The following is a 24,198-nucleotide window of genomic DNA, read 5'->3' on the forward strand; positions in this document are numbered from 1 at the left end:
ATTCTCTCTCTTCGTCTTCTTTTTATTTTTCACTAGACAAGCATAAGAAAGATTGAGTATCTAATGCTGTCAAAATACAGAGTGATAATCATTCTTCACTTCTACAATCATTCCTATTTTTAATTCTGCTTACTTTTCCAAGGTACTTTTATTCTTGACATGAGTACTAATTACAAGGTGCGTACAAACTGAAACACCCAACTGTATTGTTATAAAACAAAAATTGGATAAAAGGCCCTTCCCTTGACCCTCAGCAAAGTCTTGTTGAAGGGTTTCAGTGGACATTCCTGCGGTACCAGAACCTTGCCCGGTAGTCATCTGAGCAGGTGATGAAGGCCGGCGAGCAGGGTGAGTGGACCATGTGTCGCACAGGGCCATTGTGACCTGGGGAGAGGGTAAGACAGTGAGACAATGGACTATGAGACCCCTCAAGACCTAACCCTACCTTGTACACCTTAGCTGCTGATATATTCCATCATCGGGGAACTAACTGGAGATATTCTACTAAAACTGATTTTAGTGTTATCCAACTTCCTGAAATTCAATTCAATGAGCATGCTCTTTAAAATTACCCTTGGCCTGCTTCCTAACTTTGAAGAGGCCTCTACACAACATTCCTCCACCATTATGGCAACTTATGCAATACTACAACTAATCTTACACACTCAAAAGCTTAAATAAAGGTATAATGGCCCATGGTCAGAACACTTACATAGGAAGAAGGATGATGTTAAGCTTATCAACCCTGAGTGCCCAGGTGAAAGTGAGACCCGTTCCCGTCAGCTCCCTACCTGACCCTCAAACACCCATGACTCACCGAGGGACAGCAGGTTCTTCCTCTGGGCGTTGCGAGCGTCCCAGGCACAGAGGGAGGTGGTGGCCTCGTCCGGGAACATGACAAAGTCTTCGGTGTGGCTGAACATGGCGTGTGCGCTGTGCTCCTGCCGGCCTGAGAAACAAGGGGTAAGAAAAAATGGCTTCTTGCATGCAAAACTTTATCTTATCTTAAAATCAATCCCACAAAGTTATATGTTTAGTTGGGCAATACATTTACCATTCTAGAAAAGAATGCATGTGAAAGTCAATCCCCTAAACTTGAGCCTAAGATGGTTATTCAATATTTATGTGGATGGTGTTATTAGAGAAATGGAGGGCAGAGTTGGAGAAGTTGGAGTAAGAATGTTTGATGAGGGAAGGAAGTGGGTGCTGAATTTGATACTGTTTGCTGATGACACGGTGCTCATTGCAGACAATTAAAGTGACCTACAAAATTTAGTCAGTGTTTTTGATAGTGTCTGTAACAGGAGAAAGCTGAAAGTAAATGTCAACAAAAGTAAAGTGATGGTTTGTGAGCGAAGTAGAAGTGAGGTTGTAGATTTTGTATGCCCATATAGAGTGGGAATTGAATGTGAAAAAGAATGCAAAATAATTTTGAATGGTGAAGAAATGGAGGAGATCAATGAGTTTAAGTACCTTGGATCAGTTATGTGTAAGCATGGTGGTACAGAGGGAGAGAAAAGAGAAAGGGCATTGCAAGGAAGAAGGGTGATAGGGTCTTCGGGACGAATCATGAATGGCAGAAGTGTGAGCATGTAGGTAAAGAGGGATTTGAGAAATACAATAATAGTACCAACCCTCACATATGCAAGTGAAACGTGGGCCTGGAATGAAAGTCTGAGGTCTAGAGTGCAGGCAGTGGAAATGAGTCATTTGAGGAGTGCTTGTGGTGTGAGTAGAATGGATGGAATGAGTAATGAAAGTGTGTACAAGTCTTTTGGAATGTGTCACAGGAGTGAAGGGAAGAAGTGTGGAGTGGTGGAAGAAGTGAAGCGACAGACTTTTAAGTGGTTTGGCCACATGGAGCGAATGGAGGAGAGTAAGATGACCAGAAGGGTGTATGTGAGTGAGATAGAGGGAGGGAATGCTAGAGGATGACCTCCAGTGAAATGGAGGGATAGGGTGCAAGAGTATGTTAGGGAGAGGAGGGAAAGATCTTTGAGAAACTTTGAGCAGGCAAGGAGGGAGTGTCTGGATAGAGAAAGTTGGAAGCTCTTCTGCCGTGGCCATCCCCTGGTGGGAGCTCCTAGAAGCAGGTGTCGATGAAATGATGATGATGAAGAATTGGACTTTTATTATGTGGTATGCAAACTGTGTTGAACAAGGTGTTGCTGCATCAAAAAAATGATTGACTATGGCATGGACTGTGCTCCAGGTGGGGTGCTAACTGGGGGACCACCAAGTTTGTGGTCCCCCGAGGAGCAAAATATCTGGTGGAGGCAAACAGAGGGTTTACTGAAGGTTGGCCTGGACTAGATAAGCAGGTGGTTGGTGGTCCACACTCACCCACTGAGCCAGCACCAGTGTAGCCAATGAGGCATCGGCCTGTTGACAGCTCCCACAACTTGACAATGCTGTCCAGACCCGACGACAGGATGTACTGGGAAAAAGGGATGACTATCAGTATTTTTCTTATTAATTTTTCATTATTCATGGCATTTCTACAAATAGGCAGTGAAACCAAGGGCTTGACAAAGAAACTAATCTGCAAAATGTCATTCCCACAAAGACAAGTCCAGCCCCCTCACCAAAAGAAATGATTTAAACATGAGGTATCTTGATCATTCATTCATGAAAGCCTTGAAGTCACTGGAAGAAAACTAGTGACCATAACTGAACCACTGAAAACTTTAAAACAACGGTAAACTTGATCACTATGAAGTCCAGCCCCAAGGATAATAAGTATTGTTAGGGTGACAGTAGGCATCAGTGTATCTATGCCCATTACCAGGGAGCTGAAAGGTTTCTAAGGGAATAGTAGAAAGATTACTGCAGCACTTCAGCCAAATGGGAAGAACATCAGACTCACAATGCACTTGCCTCAGAGTCAATAGTTACTGTCAAAATCATCAGTCTACCTTACTCCAAACTCTTAACATGGCAGCAGCCCCTCTATGCAATGCAGGGCTTCTCTTCTCCCTCACCAGTTCGTCTCCCACTCCCGTCTTTGCCTTCCTCAGCCTCCATTCCCCTTCTGCAGCATGCGACTTGGCAAGCAAAAAGAGGCTACTGAGCCATAAGTTCAAAGTAGGGTGTCCACAACTTAACAAACTAAACCAAATGCTGAGTCACTAGGAGGCTGATATATTACCTCCACAGTCCTGTATCATCATCATCATCTGTTTAATGTCAGGTTTTTCCATAATCTCTCATGAAGTTAGACGGTCAACATACACTTCCAACTATTACTATCCATTGCCTCAGCCTCTCCAGTGCCTAATGCTGCCAAATGTTCTTAAACACACTGCCTCCATGTCTTCCTTGGCCTGCCTGGTGGGCCATGACCTGACACTCACCCCAGTGCCTTACCATCCTCCCTCCTTTTCATGTGCCCAAATTGCCTCCATCTTCTTACTCTCAGCACAACACTCAACTCCTCCAATCCACATCTTGCTGCCTCCTCACTGGACATCCCATCTGTCCACAAGATCTCAGCCATATGCCTCAACATTTGTGTACAGTCCTGCACACACCAACAGTACCACTCTCCTTCCCAGCACCTCGCAGCACAACAGCCCTCACCTTGCCATTCTGAGAGTAGAGCACGGAGCAGACCTCAGCCCCGTCGTGGCACTTGGTGAAGGTTTGCTCACAGCGGCCCGACACCCTATCCCAGATTTTGATGTCCCCGTCCTTGGGGCTTGCTGCACAGGCGTCCAGAGTAGCGCACGCTGGTGAGGGGCCCAGCATGGTGCTCCCGGGGGTAGGGACACACGTAGCACTGGCACGTGTTGATGTCGTAAAACCTCACCACTGGCCCCTCGGTGGTGACAGCCAAGAAGTCTCCACTGGGGTGGATGGACATACTGGTCACCTGTTCTGCGTCCTGCGGTGGAGAGGACTGTGATGGATGGGTGGATGGGTGAATGATTGATGTTAAACTAGATGGATGTACGAATGAATGAGTGAATGGAAAATTTACTGATTGGATAGATGTCTCTTTGAATGGATGGATGTATGAAAACAAGGAAGAATGGAAAAATGTATGAATGAATGGGTGGATGGATATGTGGAAAGGTGGAAGGATGAATGAATAGGTACATGGATGGATATATGAATGGGTGAATGGATGAATGGGAAATTTATTGAATGGATGAATGGATGTAAAAATAGGAAAGATGGAAGAAAAATCCTGCAGTGGACTGAAGTGCCTAATAATGATGATGATGATGAAGAGGAGGAGGAGGAGGAGGAGGAGGAGGAGGAGGAGGAGGCCATGAGAGGCTGAAATGTTTCCCATGTAGTTTTTATAAAGAAATCTGTTGATAACACACAAAATCTTACCGTTAAGAGTCTTGCAGGCCTTCTTGGCGGATGTCTTACTAAAGTCAAACATTTTGATATTGGTGTCCCGGCTGCCAGATATCAGGATTTGCTCCCTCGGGTGGAACTCTAGGCAAGTGATCTCATCCAGGTGGTCATACAGCGTGCGGATGACTGGGTGACCAACCACAGCATCTGGATGGACCTCCACTGCATCAGGGTCACGTCCAAGATCTGAAAGAATGAAAGGAGAGGGTAAAACCGTTACTGTTATGCTTGTTATCATTATTATTACTAACTATGCCTAGGGAGATCACAGTCCAGGGGAATTAGAGTAAGTGCAATTTCTACATAGTGTTGTTGTGGCTGACTTTAGAAGGGGATCTTTTTATAAGTAGCAGAGATGGACTAAGTGAAAATAATCCATGCAAAAATGCTGCTCCTGAAGAAAACAGAGAAATATCAATAAAAGAAGAAACAGAGTGGCATAGCAATTAACAACAGAAAGAATAAAAGTTAGCATCAAGACACCTCAAGAACTAGATTTGATAGTCTCATTTTGGCATCTTTCTTCAGGAGCAGCATTTTCGTATGTGTTATTATATTTCACTTAGTCCACCCCCTTTGCTTATGAGACAGATCCCCTTCTAAAAAGTCGGCTCCATTAACACTTGCTGTAATTCCTCTGGACTTGGCATTTCCTAGGCATACTAATAACTACTCCATCCCTGGCCAAGAGATAACTCACAGCATCAACCAGAGCAGGAGGGAGACAAGTGGTGGAGACTGTTGGGAAAGGCAGTGGATTAGTAATGACTGACGGAGATGATAAAAGGTAATCTAATTGAAGAAGCTAAGGAGAAAATTTACAATGAGGTAAAGGATGATTTAGTAAAATCTTGCAAGGATTATGTGATGGAAACTCAGAATACTTACAACTCACAAAGTACTACAAAAGCAGGCAAAAGTGGGATTGCAGAGGAGGCAGTGGAACAAGTTAAGGACATTCTCCGTAGAGAGAATATAATTCTTCACAGAATGCCTGTAATGTGTATATTATAATGTACATGTGTATGTATGACTGTACGTGTGGCGACACCCGGTCGGTGTCGCACAACAGGATGTCTAACAACACGTCATGCTTTTGGCCGTGGGAAGCTGTGATGAACTGACACTAGGATCAGCAAATGATGACTTTCATCAACAGTCATCAACCGGAAGCCCCACCCTTCCGGACGAACTACAAGCAAATAAAACAGGCGAACAACGCAGAGAAGAAGAGAGAAGACGGGTGACGGGCAGGCGAGCGGTGCTCTGCCGCCCCGCGCCCTCTGCAGTGTGGCTGTCTCTGATTTCGTGCGTCTCGCTCACGTAAACTGTAAACCTTATGTGTGCCAACCACAGACTTCTGGCACAAACCAGTTGACGGGAAATCTCTTCAGTCTGGCTACGGCTTTCGCCAGAAGGGGCCGATTGTTGCATGACTTTTCACTGCTGGCAATCAAACACACTCTGCGTTCTTACTCCGAATTTAAGTGGAAACAGACGAAATTCTTCAAGTTTTAGTGCATACAAGCAGGCAGGAGGTTCTAGAGGATTTAATGAGGATTCAAGGTAACTTATATAAATAGCACCATGCGTGCACTTTGAAAAAAAAACGTTGTGCAAAAATGGCAAATTTGCGTAACTTTAGGTTGAAATCTTTACGTGAAAATGAATGATAACTGTAGGATAGTGAAGTCCACAGTTTCACGTATTAGGGAAACAAGAAATGCACGCTTAGTTGGGGTGCCATATTACGGCAACTCAGCTCAGTTCCCGCGTCGCCTGCATTTGCTGGCTCGGTCGGGTTCTTCCCGGGGACGCAGGCCGACCTGGACCGGGCCAAGGCAGAGGAGAAGGAGGACGACGAGGTGATCTGGCCCAGCTTGCCAGGAGCTGGCCGACGACCAGCCGGACCTTACCGACGGACGAGCTGTTCTCGCCGCGCGGTCGGCACCATGCCGGCTACCTGGCCAGGAAGGTCCAGGCCAACTCTCTGTGGCCGAGTGCTGCAAGCAGGAGCTTGCCCAGCAGGAGGAGATGAAGATTACCGTGGAGCTCGAGAGGGGCGACTCCGCCCAGGATGTTCTCGGCTTCCCGGTCGAGCTGGTCGACAGGGGAGAGCTGAGACGGGCTGGGCGGTCCTGAAGCGGCCATCTCCCAATGGCCCACATGGCGTCCTTCGGGATGTCGTTGTGACTCCCTGATGCAGGGGAGGACAAGAAGGAGCGCAGGTTGAGGTTCCTCTCAAGCATGCGCCACAGGGACGGGTTCAGGCACTTCCTGGAGTTCCTGGCGTTCAGACCCGGGACTCCTTGCAGGGGTACAGGTGCCAGAGGGGCAACCTGGCCAACACCATCTTGCCGCACATCAGCAGGTCCCTCTTCAACTGCTTCCTGGTGCTAATTTCAAGGACGTGACCTCAGAAGCGAGGAAGAACAAGGCCTTGAAGCAGCCAAACCGCAGGAAGAGGAGCAGTATCGAGGAGGGCAGGAAGGAGACGGCGTAGGAACAGGGACGGTACAAGTCCAGGAAACTGACCGGGCCCATGTCATAGGCCAAAAAGGCTAAAGTGATTGTTCAGGACGAGGGCCGATACGGCAAGACGTGCTGCGCAATAGTGACATCGAATTCAACCAAAATAAGTTGTGATTGTATATAGAAAATGAATATTTTGCTTTTTGTTGAGTAAAATTAAGATGTTTCTGCATGCTTTCCTCAAGTATTAAGTTTCTAATGTGAAATTAAGTGATTTATTAGATGTTAAAACTTACGCAAAAATTGCACTAAATAAAAAAAAAAATACAGCTATTTCCGGGCAAACTGCAAGATATGCTAAATATTGCTATTGATTCTGAAAATATAAGTGATTATCTCTGCATTTGGTGATGTTTGTGCATCTAGCGTAAATTCTGAGGATTTTATAGCCTTAAGTTTTATACTTATATAAAAAAACAATTAATCGGGATTTTATTAGGAACCACTTTGAATTTTTGATACCGCCAGTTTCATGGAGACCTGTTACATGCCTAAGGAGGTGCCTGTTTAGTTTCAGGTCGCTAGCTGCTTTGGTTTTGCAACATTTAAATTTTAAATTTTGAAAATCGCCCCCAAGTAATCGGCCCTGCGCCTGTTTCGTCAAGAGATTGTGAAGTCTATACAACCATAGACTTCACAACTAGTTGACGGAAATCTCTTCAGTCTTGGCGCGCTGAAAGTCGCGTAAGGGCGATTGTTATGGCGACTTCACTGCTACAACTCAAACACACTTGCGTTCTTACTCCGAATTTAAGTGGAAACAGGACGAAATCTTCAAGTTTTAGTGCATACAAGCAGGCAGAGTGTCTCTAGAGTGATTTGGTCGAGGATTCAAGGTAACTTATATAAAATAGCACCATGCGTGCACTTTGAAAACGTTGTGTAAAATGGCAAATTTAGTAACTTTGGTTGAAATCTTTACGTAAAATGAATGATAACTGTAGGATAGTGAAGTCCACAGTTTTACATTAGGAAACAAGAAATGTGCGTTAGTTAGTGCCTACATGGCAACAAGCTCAGTTCCCGTCGCCTGCATTTGCTGAAGCTCGTCGGGTTCTTCCCGGGACGATGCAGGCCGACCTGGACCGGCCAAGGCAGAGGAGAAGGAGGACGACGAGGTGATCTTGGCCCAGCTTGAGGGAGCTGGCCGACGACCAGCGGACCACGCCGACGGACGAGTTGCTCCTCGCCGTGATCAACCACTTCGCCGGGCTACCTGGCCAGGAAGGTCCAGGCCAACTCCTCTGTGGCCGAGGCTGCAAGCAGGAGCTTGCCCAGCAGGAGAGATGAAGAGATTACCGTGGAGCTCGAGAGGCGACCCGCCCTCTGTGATGTTCGGCGCCTGGTGAGCTGGTCGACAGGGAGAGCTGGAGACAGGCCGGGCGGTCCTGGAAGCGGCCATCTCCCAATGGCCCACATGGCGTCCTTCGGGATGTCGCTGTGGGACTCCTGATGTGCAGGGAGGACAAGAAGGAGCGCAGGTTGAGGTTCTCTCCTTGCCATGCGCCACGCAGGGACGGGTTCAGGCACCTCCTGGAGTTCCTGGCGCCTCAGACCCGACCTTGCAGGGGTACAGGTGCCAGGAGGGGCACAACCTGGCCAACACCATCTTGCCGCATCAGCAGGTCCCTCTTCAACTGTTTCAGTGCTAATTTCTCCAAGGACGTGACCTCAGAAGCGAGGAAGAACAAGGCCTTGAAGCAGCCAACCCGGCAGGAAGAGGAGCAGTATCGAGGGAGGGCAGGAAGGAGGCGGCGAGGAACAGGGGCCGTACAAGTCCAGGAAACTGACCAGGGGCCCACAAGTCATAGGCCAAAAGGCTAAAGTGATTGTTCAGGACGAGGGCCAGATAGCCGGCAAGGCGTGCGGCAATAGTGACATCGGAATTCAACCAAAATAAGTTGTGATTGTATATAGAAAAATGAATATTTTGCTTTTTGAGAGTAAAATTAAGATGTTTCTGCATGCTTTCCTCAAGTATTAAGTTTCTAATGTGAAAATTAAGTGATTTATTAGATGTTAAAACTTACGTAAAAAATTGCACTAAATAAAAAAAAAATAAGTATTTCAGGCAAAAACTTATAAGATATGCTAAATATTGCTATTGATTCTGAAATATAAGTGATTATCTCTGCATTTGGTGATGTTTGTGCATCTAGCGTAAATTCTGAGGATTTATAGCCTTTTAAGTTTTGTTATACTTATATAAAAAACAATTAATCGGGATTTTATTAGAACGACTTTGAATTTTTTGATACCGCTGCTCATGGAGACTCATATATGCCTAAAGGGAGGTGCCTGTTTTAGTTTCAGGTCGCTGCTTTGGTTTTGAAAATATTTAAATTTTAAATTTTTAATCGGCCCCCCTCTGGAAATCGGCCCCAACGCCCGTTTCCCGTCAAGAGATTGTGAAGTCTATGGTACAACTGTTAATATAGTTAAAATACATTTGGTATTTGTATCAACCTGAGAGAGAGAACAAAAGTGAACTAAAGTGAACTTATAACGGCTACCGCTCGGCCACACATCACTTAACTAAAAAGGCTATTGTGTTATCTCACCTTACTACAATCAACTTGTGAAAGCAGGCAACGGTATACCGGACCTCACGTGAGATAACAGTTCGCGCCTTAATCAAAAACACAAAAAAACACTTAAAAATCGCTAACAAAAATGGTGAACAGCGGTTTACGGACCTCTCCGAAGTGTTCTATAGGTGTTATCTCTAATATAACATAACATAAAATGCATGGTGGCTGGTGGCCGCCTCGTTGTGCTAACCACGTAAAAAAAAGTAAGCTCAAAAGTTATTAACATAAATGATGTGCAGCGTGGTTACTGAACTACTGAATTGTTATATCTCTCTCTCAAACGTAGCTTCAGTGACAGTGTGTGGGGCAGTGAACGGTATCGGACACAGCAAGCATCGCTGACATCAGCGGCTTTTCCTGCCCTAGTGAGTCAGTCAGCACACAGCTGCACCGAGTACACCCGCCCCGCCCGCACCTCCACACAGCCCAGCGCCCGCCTCGCACCTCCACACAACAAAGTTTCCTTAGGTGTCCAGGCATTGTTTCTTCCCTCGACACAACTCGTCGTAGGTGCGCCTTATCTTCGCCAGGCAACTCGGACCTTTGAGGGTGACTGGTGGGCGATATTGTCTGCCCGCCGCCTCTCCACCACCGCTACCAGACGGGGGGCAGACCCTGCCACCCCTGCAGCCTGCCCTTGCCACCGGCGAGGCGAAGGACGGCGTGCTGAGTAGTGGGAGCATCGAGTTGCTGTCTTCGAGGTTTTAACACATTATAGCTGACACTCATTGATACGGTTTCAGTAATTACACCACTTGTAACATTATTTCAGGTGAATTACTATTATGTTCACGTGTTTAGGCGTGTGGGGCCGATTCTAATCTATTAGATTTTTCAGCTGTTGATTTTTCTGGCGTGTGGATGTTTAATATTTTTCTTGAGTAACATGGTTACGCATTTTATGTATAATCATTCATTTTCTTTTCTCCTTTCTTTTGTGTGTTTTATTGCACAGTGGAGAAGTTATGTCTTGCTAAGCCTCACTCATTATTCTTTTTCCTCTTTTATTATGCATTTTAAAAGCATAGGGGAGGAGTGAGCACATACTTAGCGGTGAATGATTATTACTTTACTTATTTTTGCAGCAATATTTTTTTATTTTACCAGTTTACTCCTCATTTTAATAGTAACTCTTTTAATGGCAGAGAAACCTGACCCGAGGACTATGAGGGGTGGGTAGAGAGAAAGAACACTGCCGTCAAGGATAACGGTAACTGTTCTCATGTAAGGAGTGTAGCAGTCTTCAAAGGGTGCTTGCTCCTCCTACGCTGCATGTGCAACCAAGAGGTATTTACTTACCTTACTAATCCCACAATGGCTTCTGCCTCTAATCACCCACTAACAGCAACAGCAGTTAGGCCTTCGCAGGGTAGCAAGGGAGGCAGATTATTCGGCCAGGGACTTCTTGTTTCAAAGTGAGATTGTCATGGACATTTCATTCGTGTCAAATCCGGGAGATTAAATATCTCTCAGCCGCTCGAAGGTCAATCCTGGAACGGGCAGGGCCCTCATAAACAGGAGCGCGTTCACTGGACGAAGGATTATGATGCGTTTCGGTCACTTTTTCTTGAAACATTTGGGGAAGATGGGCAACACAGCCTCATAAAGGGTGTATATTTTGCTGTGGACACTGTGCAAACGAGTGGCCTTTTTAATAGGCCAGTAGACGCCTATAGGCTATCTACTGATTTGATCTCGTGTTTTAAACAGGGAAACTAGACAGATGGAGAAACCATTTCTGTAGCTAATGCTAGATTATTACTAGAGTTCCTTATGTACATGATTGTCCTTAAAGTTCCTCTTCGAAGGAGTGCAGTATCCCTTGACTACAGCCCCACTGGCAACCTACACGGTTTTATCAGCCAACTTTTATGGCATTTAAAATAATTTTGGGTCCTTTTTGAAGCTTCGTTTGCCGTCGACACTTCGCGACCCTCTGACCTAAACCTTTCTGGGTGTTACCAGCAGTAATCAAAAATTCCTTGGTGTGTTCTTTTACCCGTGGTTTACGCAGAAATAGTCAGATAAATAGGTGGTTGGAAATTTGAGCTTTACGATTTTTTTTTGCACAGAATGGTGCATAGTGATCGTCTCCAAAGACTAGCGCCGGCTTGAGGTTCAGCCTGGCGCTTTGTGTATCTTTCCACCACACGACTATAACCTGCATCCTCGCATCTACTAATTTATGTTTGGTTCCTAAGCTTTTGCCTGCATCTTTTTCATGCGAGAAGGGGAGTGCTTGAGTAATACTTTTCACTCTAACCCACTATTTTCTTTTATTGCTGAGTTGATGCAAGGCAGTCAGTCTTCTTAATTCAATTGGAGCCGTAATAACCGAGGGTGTAGACTAACATAGGGATAGGTACAATTTAACCTTGAACCTCATGTGCTTCTGCTTTAAACAGACTTTTTCTCTGCACTGACAGACTTAACTTGAGCAGATGCTGTCCCTAACTTTTATCGTAACCAGCATGTGAATATCTGTAAGCTTTGGAAGTAAGCAGACAAGTCTTACTTACCCTTACTTGACATACCACTGTTACCCGTTACGGGAATTATTTTTGGCGTCAAAGATGTCAGTCATCCACGTTCGTTACGATCGAGGGATAGGTGGAAATTTGTCTTTGTCATTTGATGTTTATTAATGCTGGAATTGCTTTAATCAATTATGCTGGAATTATATATTTCAGTGAGATTTGTTACAACAGTGATTTCACAACTTTGTGACAGGATTTTCTTTTATAGTACTGTAGACCTATAATACGGAGTATTAGGAGTTAGTGGTGCTGACTGCCGATGCTTCTAAGGTTCTCCAGACTTGTCCTTGTTATCACATTGTAATTACTAGGAGACTCTACGGATAACATTACCTCTTTTTACACAACCTTATCTATTGTTGTAAACCCCACCCGTCTCGAAGGCGTGCCGAGGGTAACGACACTGGCAATTAATTGTCACGCAACGGATGAGCGTTTCTCTGCGACAGTTTTGTGACCAGGTGTGACTCGAAGGTTCCGTGTGTAGCAGATCTTCTTCAAGGATTGTTCCTTTTTCTTTTTACTATTCCAAATAGCTCCATTACCATGTATCCTAATGACAGTTTAGTCAATTTAATTTTACTAGGATGTATCATGTAAATAATTTTTCGAGCTATTATTTTGTTTTCTCGGAATAGTACTGAGCTTCCATGTCCACGACTCTAGCCCTGTTTACCTCGCCCTGTATGTACTTTGCCCATTTCTTGTTACTTCCATGATTATTTTTATTATCATTTGCATTTCCCGATGCTGTATCGTTAGGCGGGCTCTGACTTGTATGTATATTTTTTTTAAGCAATAACAGGACCTCGTTTAACTAGTACACATTGTGCGACTGTAACATGGGTAGGTACACTGCTTTTAAAGATGGGTGAGTCGCGAGTCGCGACTTTTAGAGAACCGGCGATGTAATGTGTATATTATAATGTACATGTGTATGTATGACTGTATGCGTGTGGCGACACCGGTCGATTGTCGCACAACAGATGTCTAACAACACGTCGTGCTTTGGCGTGGGAAGCTGTGATGAACTGACACTAGGATCAGCAAATGATGACTTTCATCAACAGTCATCAACGGAAGCCCCACCTTCCGGACGAACTACAAAACAAATAAAACAGGCGAACAACGCAGAGAAGAAGAGAGAAGCGGGTGGCCGGGCAGGCGGCGGTGCTCTGCCGCCCCGCGCCCTGCAGCGGTGTGGCTGTCTCTGATTTCGTGCGTCTCGCTCACGTAAACTGTAAACCTTATGTAGTACAACTGTTAATATAGTTAAAATACATTTGGTATTTGTATCAACCTGAGAGAGAGAACAAAAGTGAACTAAAGTGAACTTATAACGGCTACCGCTCGGCCACACATCACTTAACTAAAAAGGCTATTGTGTTATCTCACCTTACTACAATCAACTTGTGAAAGCAGGCAACGGTATACCGGACCTCACGTGAGATAACAGTTCGCGCCTTAATCAAAAACACAAAAAAACACTTAAAAATCGCTAACATGCCGGAAGTCATGATAAGTGGGTTTAATATGGAGGATAGAGAAGACAAGATGAGACATGATAAGCTAATGTTTAAAGAGTTTTGTGGAGAGTTGGACCTAAATTGTTTTGATAGTGACGTTGTGGAATTACGGAGGATAGGTATGGTGCCTCAGCCCGCAAGTAATGAAGGAGGTGAGAACAGTGCACCAGAAAGAAAGTCAAGACCAATGATTGTGACATTAAAGGAAGGAATGAAAATGAGGATCATGAGGAACTTGTATAAACTAAGAAATGCTAAGGAACCTTTATTCAGGAATGTGGTAGTGTACCATGATATGACAAGGGAGGAACATGAGAGAGAGAAAGAACTAAGGAAACAGGCCAAAGAAAAGAGTGATGAGGAGAAGGACACTGGAAATTTTTATGTGGTGAGAGGAAAGCCATGGAAAAGGTACCTGTTGTGTGTGAGGAGAAAGTAAGAAGGAAATATCCAGCAAACTTGAGGCAGAATGGGGAAAAGATGAAGTGTCAAAATAAAATATGTGTGATGTTTAGTAATGTTGATACATTTACAAGAGACAAAGTGAATGAACTTGAGGAAAGAATAGAAGATATGGAAGTGAAACCCCATGTGATAGTAATACTTGAGGTGAAGCCAAAGAACTATAGATATGAAAGGAGTATTGTGGAGTTCAACATTGAGGGATATGAGGTGTCAGGAAAATATATCCGAAGAAAGCTGTGGGAGAGGTTTGCTGTTATATGTGAGGCATGGGGTGTGCTACAGTATTGAGAAGGGTGGTGATTTTTGTGAATATATAAAAATTAATATAAAAGGTAAAGAGGACATATTGCTCACGGCTGTATACAGGAGTCCAAACAGCACCAGTGTGAACGATAATAGATTATTGGATCTGTTACAAGAAATTGCTGACCAACGAATGAATCATAAAATAGTTATAGGGGATTTTAACTTGCCTAATATAAACTGGACAACTTGCACAGTATCAAATGGAGATCAGTATAGTCACAGTTTTATAGAAAGAATAAGAGATTGTTTCTTAGTGCAACATGTAAAAGACATAACAAGATGTAGAGGAAACGACAAAGGGAATGTGCTTGACCTTGTGTTTACTGATGATGACCTGAGAGTAGAGGAGATTGAGGTAACCAGCCCACTCGGCAAAAGTGACCATAGTAGTATAATTTTTCATTGTGATATAGAACAACAGATAAGGAAGACAAAGAAGAATGTGTACTTATATGAAAGGGGAAATTACTTAAGAATGAAGGAGAAGCTAAGTATAGACTGGAAAGTATACTTGAATACTGGAAGTATAGATGACATGTGGAATAGATTTACAACTAAAATGCAAGAAGTTATCAGAGAATGCATACCATGCAGTGTTTAAAGAAAGGGAAACAAGGAAAAACGTAAACAGTGATTTACCCATGAACAGAAAACTTAGGGCGGAGTTAAATTGAAGGAACAAACAATAGCACAAAATGTAAAACACAATCCAAAAATTTTCTGGAAGTATGTTAACTCCAAGACAAAGACAGTATCTGGGATTACAGAATTATATAAGGGAGGTGACCAAAATAAAAAGACAGAAAGTGACAAGGAGAAAGCCGATGAGTTGGGAGAATTTTTTCATCAGTATTTACAATTGAACCACCAGGAGCAGTGCCAGAATTGGAAGTGAGACAAACCCCACAGTTGTCAACTATGGAGATATCAAGGAATGATGTACTAAAAACATTGAAAAAGTTAAAGAGAAATAAATCCCCCGGACCAGATGGACTACACCCTAGGGTTATGTTGGAGGTTGCTGACGTGCTTGTGGAACCATTATGGATTATCTTCACAAATTCCATGAAAATGCGTCAAGTTCCTGGGGTGAAAACTGCTAATATTACAGCAATATTTAAGAAAGGGATAAAGTGATCCAAGCAATTACAGACCTGTGAGTCTTACTAGTGTATTAAGTAAGGTTATGGAAACCATCGTGAAGGAAAACATTATGAAACACATGGAGAGTAATAAATTATTTAGCAAAAGACAGTATGGCTTCTTACCAGGAGGTCTACCGTACTACAGCTGATTCAAGTGTTGGATATGTGGACCGAGTCTGTTGATAAAGGATGTGCAGTGGATGTGGCTTATTGTGATTTAAGGAAAGCCTTGATACAGTCCCCATAGGCAGGTTGCTTGAAAAACTCAGGAGTTATAATATTACTGGAGAACTACTTGACTGGATGAAATCATTTTGTGTGGTAGGAAACAACAGGTCATTGTGAATGGGGAGAGGTCAGAAATGAAAGAAGTTATAAGTGGCGTGCCTCAGGGATCAGTTTTGGGTCCACTCTTGTTCGTGATATATGTGAATGACCTGGTAGAAGAAATCCATAACAGCAGTGTATTTTTGTACACAGATGACACCAAATTGTTTAAGGAAATTAAGAATAAGGAAGACTGTGAGGCATTGCAAGAAGACTTACTGAGAATGGAAAGTTGGTCTAAGAAATGGTTGTTAAGGTTTCACCCCCAAAAGTGTTGTGTCATGAGAATCGGAAGTGCTCAGGAAGAGAGTTTTATATACAAAATGGAAGAAGAATTACGGGAGGTTAAACATGAAAAGGATTTAGGAGTAATAATTGACAATAATTTGAGTTTTGATGAACACCTGGCTGAAAAAAGTAAACAAGGCAAACAAGATAGTGGGAATTATTAGGAGAACATTTATAACTTTGGATGAGTCAAAGTTCAAGGCCTTGTGTACTGCAATGGTACGCCCTCACCTTGAATACATAAATCAAGTATGGTGCCCTTTTAAAAAGAAAGACATCGAAACTATTGAAAATGTCAGAGAAGAGCCACCAAACAAATCCAAACACTTAAGAACATGACATATGAGGAAAGACTGATTAAACTTGATTTACCAACACTGGCATATAGAAGAGTACGAGGAGATATGATTGAAACTTACAAAATATTAAGCAGAATATATGATGGAGAAGTATGTGGGGACTTATTTACCATGAGTGTAGATGCAGGAACAAGAGGACACAGTAAAAAGTTGTACAAGAGCAGGTCAAGGTTGGACAAGAGGAAATATGCTTTCTGTAACAGAGTGGTAAATACTTGGAATAGTCTGCGGAAGAAGTGGTGAATGCAGAGTCTGTTATAAGTTTTGAAAAGAAACTGGATAAAATATGGAAAGGACAAAGTATAAAATACGATTACAGAGCAAGTATTGAAGCTGGCCAGCGTCGGCACCCAGACCAGGATATAGTAAGTTTGGAACTGGAGTCCACAGGCCTGAAGGGCCTCTTCCAGAAGTCATCTGTGAGTATCTGTGAGTATAAAGTGTTGACATACCTTACATGTCTTACTAGGAGTTGAATTTATGCCTCAGCTGAACCTACTAGCTTTGGGGATTGACTTTTTATATATATATATATATATATATATATATATATCTATATATATATAGATATATATATATATATATATATATATATATATATATATATATATTATGACACTTTCACTTTTCACACCAACTATTTCTAAAGGTCAAAGAGGGGATCAATCGAGATCTAATGAGTGTTTCTTTAGGTTCAAAAGAAGAGGGTCAAACAACCACCAGGGTCATAAAACTACTTCTGGAAATGCCCAAAACTCCTATGAAAGCCTTGTCAAATATGTGAACTTTGGCGACGAAATGTTTAGTAATATGGCCCACTATATGAAGCGGCGTGTTTGAAATGCTAAACTTACCCAAGGTAAGACTACTCAAACTCAGCACACTACCTTTACAGAGGCGTCCACACTCCCCGTGGCCACTAAACTCCCGTCCATGGAGAAGGCTGCGGCACGACACTTGTCCTTGTGGGAGGTGACATGGGCGGTCTCATACATGGCTGGCTCGGGGGCGCTGGTCTGGGGTTCCGTTTCGTACGCCAAGTCGAGGCCGGGCCCCAGCGTGTACTCCAGGCGGTTGAGTGGCCGCTCCACCTCTGGGGGATAAAAGGGGTGATGTAATAAGGGTGTTTTTGTCAGTTTGTTTGCACCTTTCCAGTAGCTTTGTACAGTAAGATACTTGGTGATACACACAAACTGAAATCCTGAACTGAAATGAAAAAAAAAGAAAAAAAAATAAAAAAAAAAATAAAAAGAGGGAAGAAAATATAAAATCAATCAACTACACAATTCAGGAACAAAATATATGTAAGAAAATGTCTTTCACCAGCTCAAGGAAATGGGCAGTGGCCTTAATACACTCTCAGGCCCTTGCTCAATGCCATGGACAGGGGGCAGAGGGAAGCTCAGAGGCCAGGTGATGCAGATAACAGATTTGCAGACTGAGTTTGTATTTTTTGGATCACTGTTTCAGGGTGTCAGTCCTACAATGTCAAAGGATTGGCCTCGACTGTATTGTACCTATACTATCCCCAATCTATCGAGTCCATCCTGGCGGTGCCTTTGAGGCTTTCCTTTTTCTTGTACCAAGTGTACAAGCAGCAATTATTGTCTTATTATTGAATTAACGTGAAATGAAACTTCATAATAGTGCATATAAATTTATAATGAGGATGTATAGGGGCTTTGAATATTGTTCTAGTGGAATGATGACAATGACTTTGTATAAATACCACAAAATGTGGTAGCTGTGTTTTTGCTACAGTTTTGCATTTTGAGGCTGGGTCATGGGTGACCGCTTTAATCCTGGCAGGTAAACGATGAGGTCAGAGAGAGAGAGAGAGAGAGAGAGAGAGAGAGAGACAGAGACAGAGAGAGAGAGAGAGAATACTCTTCATTTTTATGGTTTGAATCATTCTTTTGGCTATTTATGTATTTTTGTATATATGAATGTTTCTGTGTGTGTGTGTGTGTGTGTGTGTGTGTGTGTGTGTGTGTGAAGGGAGAGGAGAAAAAAAACATGTAACAAGGAAGGAATACATGTCTGAATGAGGAGGAGGAGGAAGTAATGAGGAAAAGGGTGGGAGAAACAGAAAGATTAAAGGAGAGAGAGTGAAGTAAGGATTAGCTGAGCGTTCCCAGGGTGCACTTAATGAGGTCAAGTGTCAAGCATGGTCATGACTCCACGAGTCAAGTCATTCTCCCTTGCGCTGTCGTTCGAGATGGAAGCCTCACGTGCTACTCGTAGCCCTCACCAGCTGCATAGTAGAGAGAAAGAACTTATTTATAACGTCAATAAGTTCTTCATGGAAGAAAGGGCATATGGAGCACCTTTAATTCCTCCCTCAAAACCTGCTGCCAGGACTGCAAGAGCAACAAATGTCTGTGAAAAAACTGTTCGGCGAATCTGCTTTGGCATCAATCAAGCCCGCATGACACAAGAGTCTCCTGAACCGCCTGTCTTCTCATCGCCGAAAAAGAGGCGCTCTGCGACTGTAACCAACCTGGATGATTTCGACAAATGTGTGGTGAGAAGAACAGTGTTGGAATTTTACGAGAGGAAGGAAATTCCTACATTGAATAAAATACAAGAAGAACTCAAGCAGAGGATTTCTTTTGAAGGAGGCGTAGAGTCCCTACGGAAGATTCTCATGGATATCGGTTTTAAGTATAGGAAAGTGGATGGCAGGAAATTCCTTATGGAAAGGCTTGATGTTGTGGCTACGAACTCAATTTCTGCGACAAATGCATCAGGTAAGGGAGTCTTCAAACAGCATTGTGTATCTTGATGAAACCTGGGTGAACCAGAATTACACCGTCGAGAAATGCTGGACAGACACCACATCAGACGCAGCAACAGGGATTAAGCCACCCGACTGGGAAAGGAAGTCGCCTCATTGTGCTGCATGCTGGAACCAAAGATGGCTTCATAAATAATTGTGAGCTAATATTTCGAGCTGTGAACGACGGCGACTACCACAAACAGATGAATGGAACCATGTTTGAAGAATGGTTCAAGGATAAGCTGCTGCCGAACATCGAGCCACACTCCGCCATCGTCATGGACAACGCTCCCTACCATTCTGCTCTGTTAGAAAAAAATCCTACCTCATCTTGGAGAAAAGCTGACCTGAGGGACTGGCTTGAGAGGAAGGGTGTTCAGCCAAGTCCTGACCTGCTGAGAGCTGAGCTACGCACTCACAAAAAAATTGCAGTCGGAAAAAATACCGCATCGACTCCATTGCCGAGGCAGCAGGACATAAAGTTGTCAGGCTTCCACCTTACCACTGCCACTACAACCCTATTGAGCTCATTTGGGCTCAAGTAAAAACCCATGTCGCCAAGAACAACAACTATAAAATGGCCTCCCTACAACCTCTCGTCAAGGAAGCCTTAAGCTTGGTCACGGCAAGCAACTGGATGAAGGCAGTACAGCATGCAGAGGGCCTTCAAGAAGAGGATGCACGACAAGATGTTGCGGTTGATCATTTGGTGGAATCCTTCATCATAAATGTGGAGGAGGAAAGTTCTGAGGAAGAACTGTCAGATTAAGTATCTGAAAGAGGATTATGCCTCCTGGGGAAACCTCTATAAAAAAAACGCACCTTAACTCTTACCTCTCGGGTGGTGTGGAAAAAGAGTCAAATGTAAAAAAAAAATAAAAAAAATGGAGAGAGAGAGAGAGAGAGAGAGAACACTCTTAATTTGTATGGTTTGAATCACTTTTGTCTATTTATGTATTTATGTATGTATGTATGCATGTATCTGTGTGTGTGTGTGTGTGTGTGTGTGTGTGTGTGTGTGTAAGTGTGTGAAGGGAGAGGAGAAAAAAACATGTAACAAGAAAGGAATGCATGTCTGAATGAGGAGGAGGAGGAAGTAATGAGGAAAAGGGTGGGAGAAACAGAAAAATTAAAGGAGAGAGAGAGAGAGAGAGAGAGAGAGAGAGAGAGAGAGAGAGAGAGAGAGAGAGAGAGAGGTGGGGTGGGGCCGTAGGGAGAGAGAGGGAAAGGGAGAAAGGACAAAATTTCCCACTTCCGTACTAAGCCTTTAATTGCTGGTAGTAGACTTGGCATCGCCGCAAAAGGGAAAACCCCGTCTCGGGGCACCGCCAGGATGGACTCGATAGTTTGGGGATACTTTAGTATGATGTTTAGATACCATTATAGTGCACAGACTTATTTATTAGAGCTAATCTAATCTATGTTCAATTAGTATAAGTGCTTGCATAATGGAGTAGTTTAGAGTGATATATCATACATATGCATAAGCCTCAATAAAATGTATCCTTTCAAACATTTATTTTACATGAAGAAACTCAAACACACATTCTCTCTCTCTCTCTCTCTCTCTCTGCTATGTTATCTTGCAGTATTTGGCTCCCTAATGCATCAGTGCTAGACTTGATAATCACAAGCCACTATACCATGTTCGTGCTGCAGTCCAATGGTGATTATGTTCATGAGCCGGTCTGAAGGGGAGACGGCCGTGGCTTCTTGGTCCACAATGACGGCCAGCTCCTGTGCGAAGTTCTGGTGGCCATCGTAGAACAGCTGGCTGCGGCAAACAGGGGATGTAAATATAATAATATCAATACTGCCTTTGACACTAAAAAAAATATATTCTGAAAACAGAGACTGAGTTTGTGTGTTTTGTGAGTGTGAGGCAAGTAGTTAGTGGTAGCTGTGGTGACAAGGCCACAGACAAGCAAAAAGTATCCCAAACTGTCTCCAAGCTGGCTCAGGAGTGGCCTGAAGACCCTTGGGCAGTATTACTAAACATTTTGTTGTCCAAATTCACCTATTTGACAAGGCTTATGTAGGAGTTTTGGGAATTTCCCACAGTAGCTTTATGACCCTGGTGGCAGTTTGACCCTTCTTCTGTACCATGAACCTAAAGAAACACTCATTAGAACCCGACTGACCCAATCTTTGACCTTTAGAAATAGCTGATGTGGTCACATGCCAGAGAGAGACAGGAGGGGAAGGAATTATAGAAGGGAACAGACCCCAGGAGACGGGACACAACATCTGTGGTCATATGCCGGAGAGAGACAGAAGGGGAAGGAACTATAGGAGAAGGGAACAGACCCCAGGAGACGGGACACAACATCTGTGGTCATATGCCGGAGAGAGACAGAAGGGGAAGGAACTATAGGAGAAGGAACAGACCCAGGAGGCAGGACACATCTGTGGTCATATGCCGGAGAGAGACAGAAGGGAAGGAACTATAGGAGAAGGGAACAGACCCAGGAGACAGGACACAACATCTGTGGTCATATGCCGGAGAGAGACAGAAGGGAAGGAACTATAGGAGAAGGGAACAGACAACAGGAGATGGGACACAACATCTGTGGTCATATGCCGGAGAGAGACAGAAGGGGAAGGAACTATAGGAGAAGGGAACAGACAACAGGAGACGGGACACAACATCTGTGGTCATATGCCGGAGAGAGACAGAAGGGGAAGGAACTACAGGAGAGGACAGACAACAGGAGACTGGACACAACATCTGTGGTCATATGCGGAGAGAGACAGAAGGGAAGAACTAGGAGAGGGAACAGACCCCAGGAGATTTTCGGGACTGCCTGGATTAATACCTAGTACCCGGGCTCTCTCAGGAGGAGGAAGGAAGGGAGAGGAGGAGGAAGAGGAAGAGAGATAAGGAAGAGGAGGAGGGGAAAGAGATTAAACAGAAAAGAAGGAAGAAAAAATGAAAGGCATACAATTTACAAGCACAAGCAAGCCCTTATCTATGGCCATATTACAAGCTCTCTGGCTAAATAAATACTGCTGGAACTGACCTCAAGGGAATGGACAAGGAAGGGAGTTTAAAGATACCCTAAAGACAACCTAACATAACCTATCAAAACCCCAAACAGTTACTATAGGTCTTGACTCAGAAAATTCATATATACTTCCTAACTAATGAGACTTTCTATACAACTAAGTGAGGTCATTCTTTGTTGATTTATACCATTAGGTGCTGGCTATCATGTGTTTGAAGATACCCTAAACTTAACCTAACATAACCTATCAAAACCCCAAACAGTTACTATAGGTCTTGACTCAGAAAATTCATATATGCTTCCTAAGTAATGAGACTTTCTATACAACTAAGTGAGGTCATTCTTTGCTGAATTATACCATTAGGTGCTGGCTATCATGTGTTTGAAGATACCCTAAACTTAACCTAACATAACCTATCAAAACCCCCTATTACTAAACCAAAGCTTGCCTATATCTCTCCTAAATCTATACTTTTTTTTTAATTTAAATCCATTACTGCGAGTTCTATCCTGCTGTTGGCTAATTCTCAGTACTTTACTTATATCGCCTTTGTTGTAACCCTTGACCCATTTGAATACTTCTATCAGATCTCCCCGCAAGAAGAGTTCCATGATAACACAGTTGCCTCCATAATACTTTTTTAAATGCAGAAGAAACACTTTAAATTTAAATGACAAGAAGATTTATAGGAGACACAGTGCGGTGTGATGGCTGTGAAACTGACAAGGAAAATCTTCATCACTTTTTACTGTATTGTGAAAACCTAAAAGAAATAACACAGAAATATAAGACATCTGATCACCCTTAGAAAGAAAATTGGCTGGGATAACTCCTCTTCAGTGACACCATTGGTAAAAACTTATTGAAAAAAGCTCTGAGTGAACTTTGGAAAACAAGGATAAAGAATAAAAAACAAAAAAGCAGGGGGGCCGTTGCAAAGGCTGACCCCAAGAACATCAACAGGGGGAGATGAAGAGAAAGAGAAACGGATTCATTCTTCCCCTTTTCACTGTCTTCTACTTAACTACAGTCCACTTTAGCCACTTGGAAGGGTGAATTAATCTTCTAGCTAACTTTTCGTGGGCACAGTAGGCGTCTAGAGGCTCTAGAATAGGAGAAAATAGGGAATATACAAGAACATTTTTTGAGCCATTACTCAGCCTCCACCTCCACCACCACAAAATGGCTCCTTCTTATATATCAGTTTTTACCGTGTTTGACGCAACTGCAGTCCACTTGAGCCACTTGGAAGGGCGAACTCATCTTCTCGCTAACTTTCCCTCGGCACAGTAGTCGTTCAGAGTATAATAGGAGAAAATAGGGAATATGCGAAAACATTTTTTGAGCCATTACTCAGACCACCTCAAGCTCAAAATGGCTCCTTCTTATATATCCATTTTTACGGTGTTTTACGTAGTTACATTCCACTTGAGCCACTTGGAAGGGTGAATTAATCTTCTAGCTAACTTTTCGTGGGCACAGTAGGCGTGAAGAGGCTCTAGAATAGGAGAAAATAGGGAATATACAAGAACATTTTTTGAGAGCCATCAGTCAAGACCACCTCAAACTCAAAATGCCGTCTTCTTATATATAGACTTTTACGGTGTTTTACGTAGTTACAGTCCACTTGAGCCACTTGGAAGGGTGAATTAATCTTCTAGCTAACTTTTCGTGGGCACAGTAGGCGTCTAGAGGCCCTAGAATAGGAGAAAATAGGGAATATACAAGAACATTTTTTTGAGCCATTACTCAGACCACTTCAAACTCAAAATGGCTCCTTTTTATATATCAATTTTTACGGTGTTTGACGTGACTAATTCCACTTGAGCCACTTGGAAGGGTGAATTAATCTTCTAGCTAACTTTAAGTAGGCACAGTAGGTGTCTAGAGTCCTTAGAATAGGAGAAAATAAGAAAAATACGAGAGCACTTTTTTTTCCTACCTCGACCAGTGCCCCGCCATGTTGTCT

General features: G+C 43.3%; 1 pseudogene; it reads right to left on the minus strand.

Moving 5' to 3' along the window:
• Positions 1 to 24,198, minus strand: LOC126989768 (cleavage stimulation factor subunit 1-like; annotated as a pseudogene).

This window comes from Eriocheir sinensis, unplaced genomic scaffold, assembly GCF_024679095.1.
Source record: "Eriocheir sinensis breed Jianghai 21 unplaced genomic scaffold, ASM2467909v1 Scaffold1294, whole genome shotgun sequence".
Classification (NCBI taxonomy): domain Eukaryota; kingdom Metazoa; phylum Arthropoda; class Malacostraca; order Decapoda; family Varunidae; genus Eriocheir; species Eriocheir sinensis.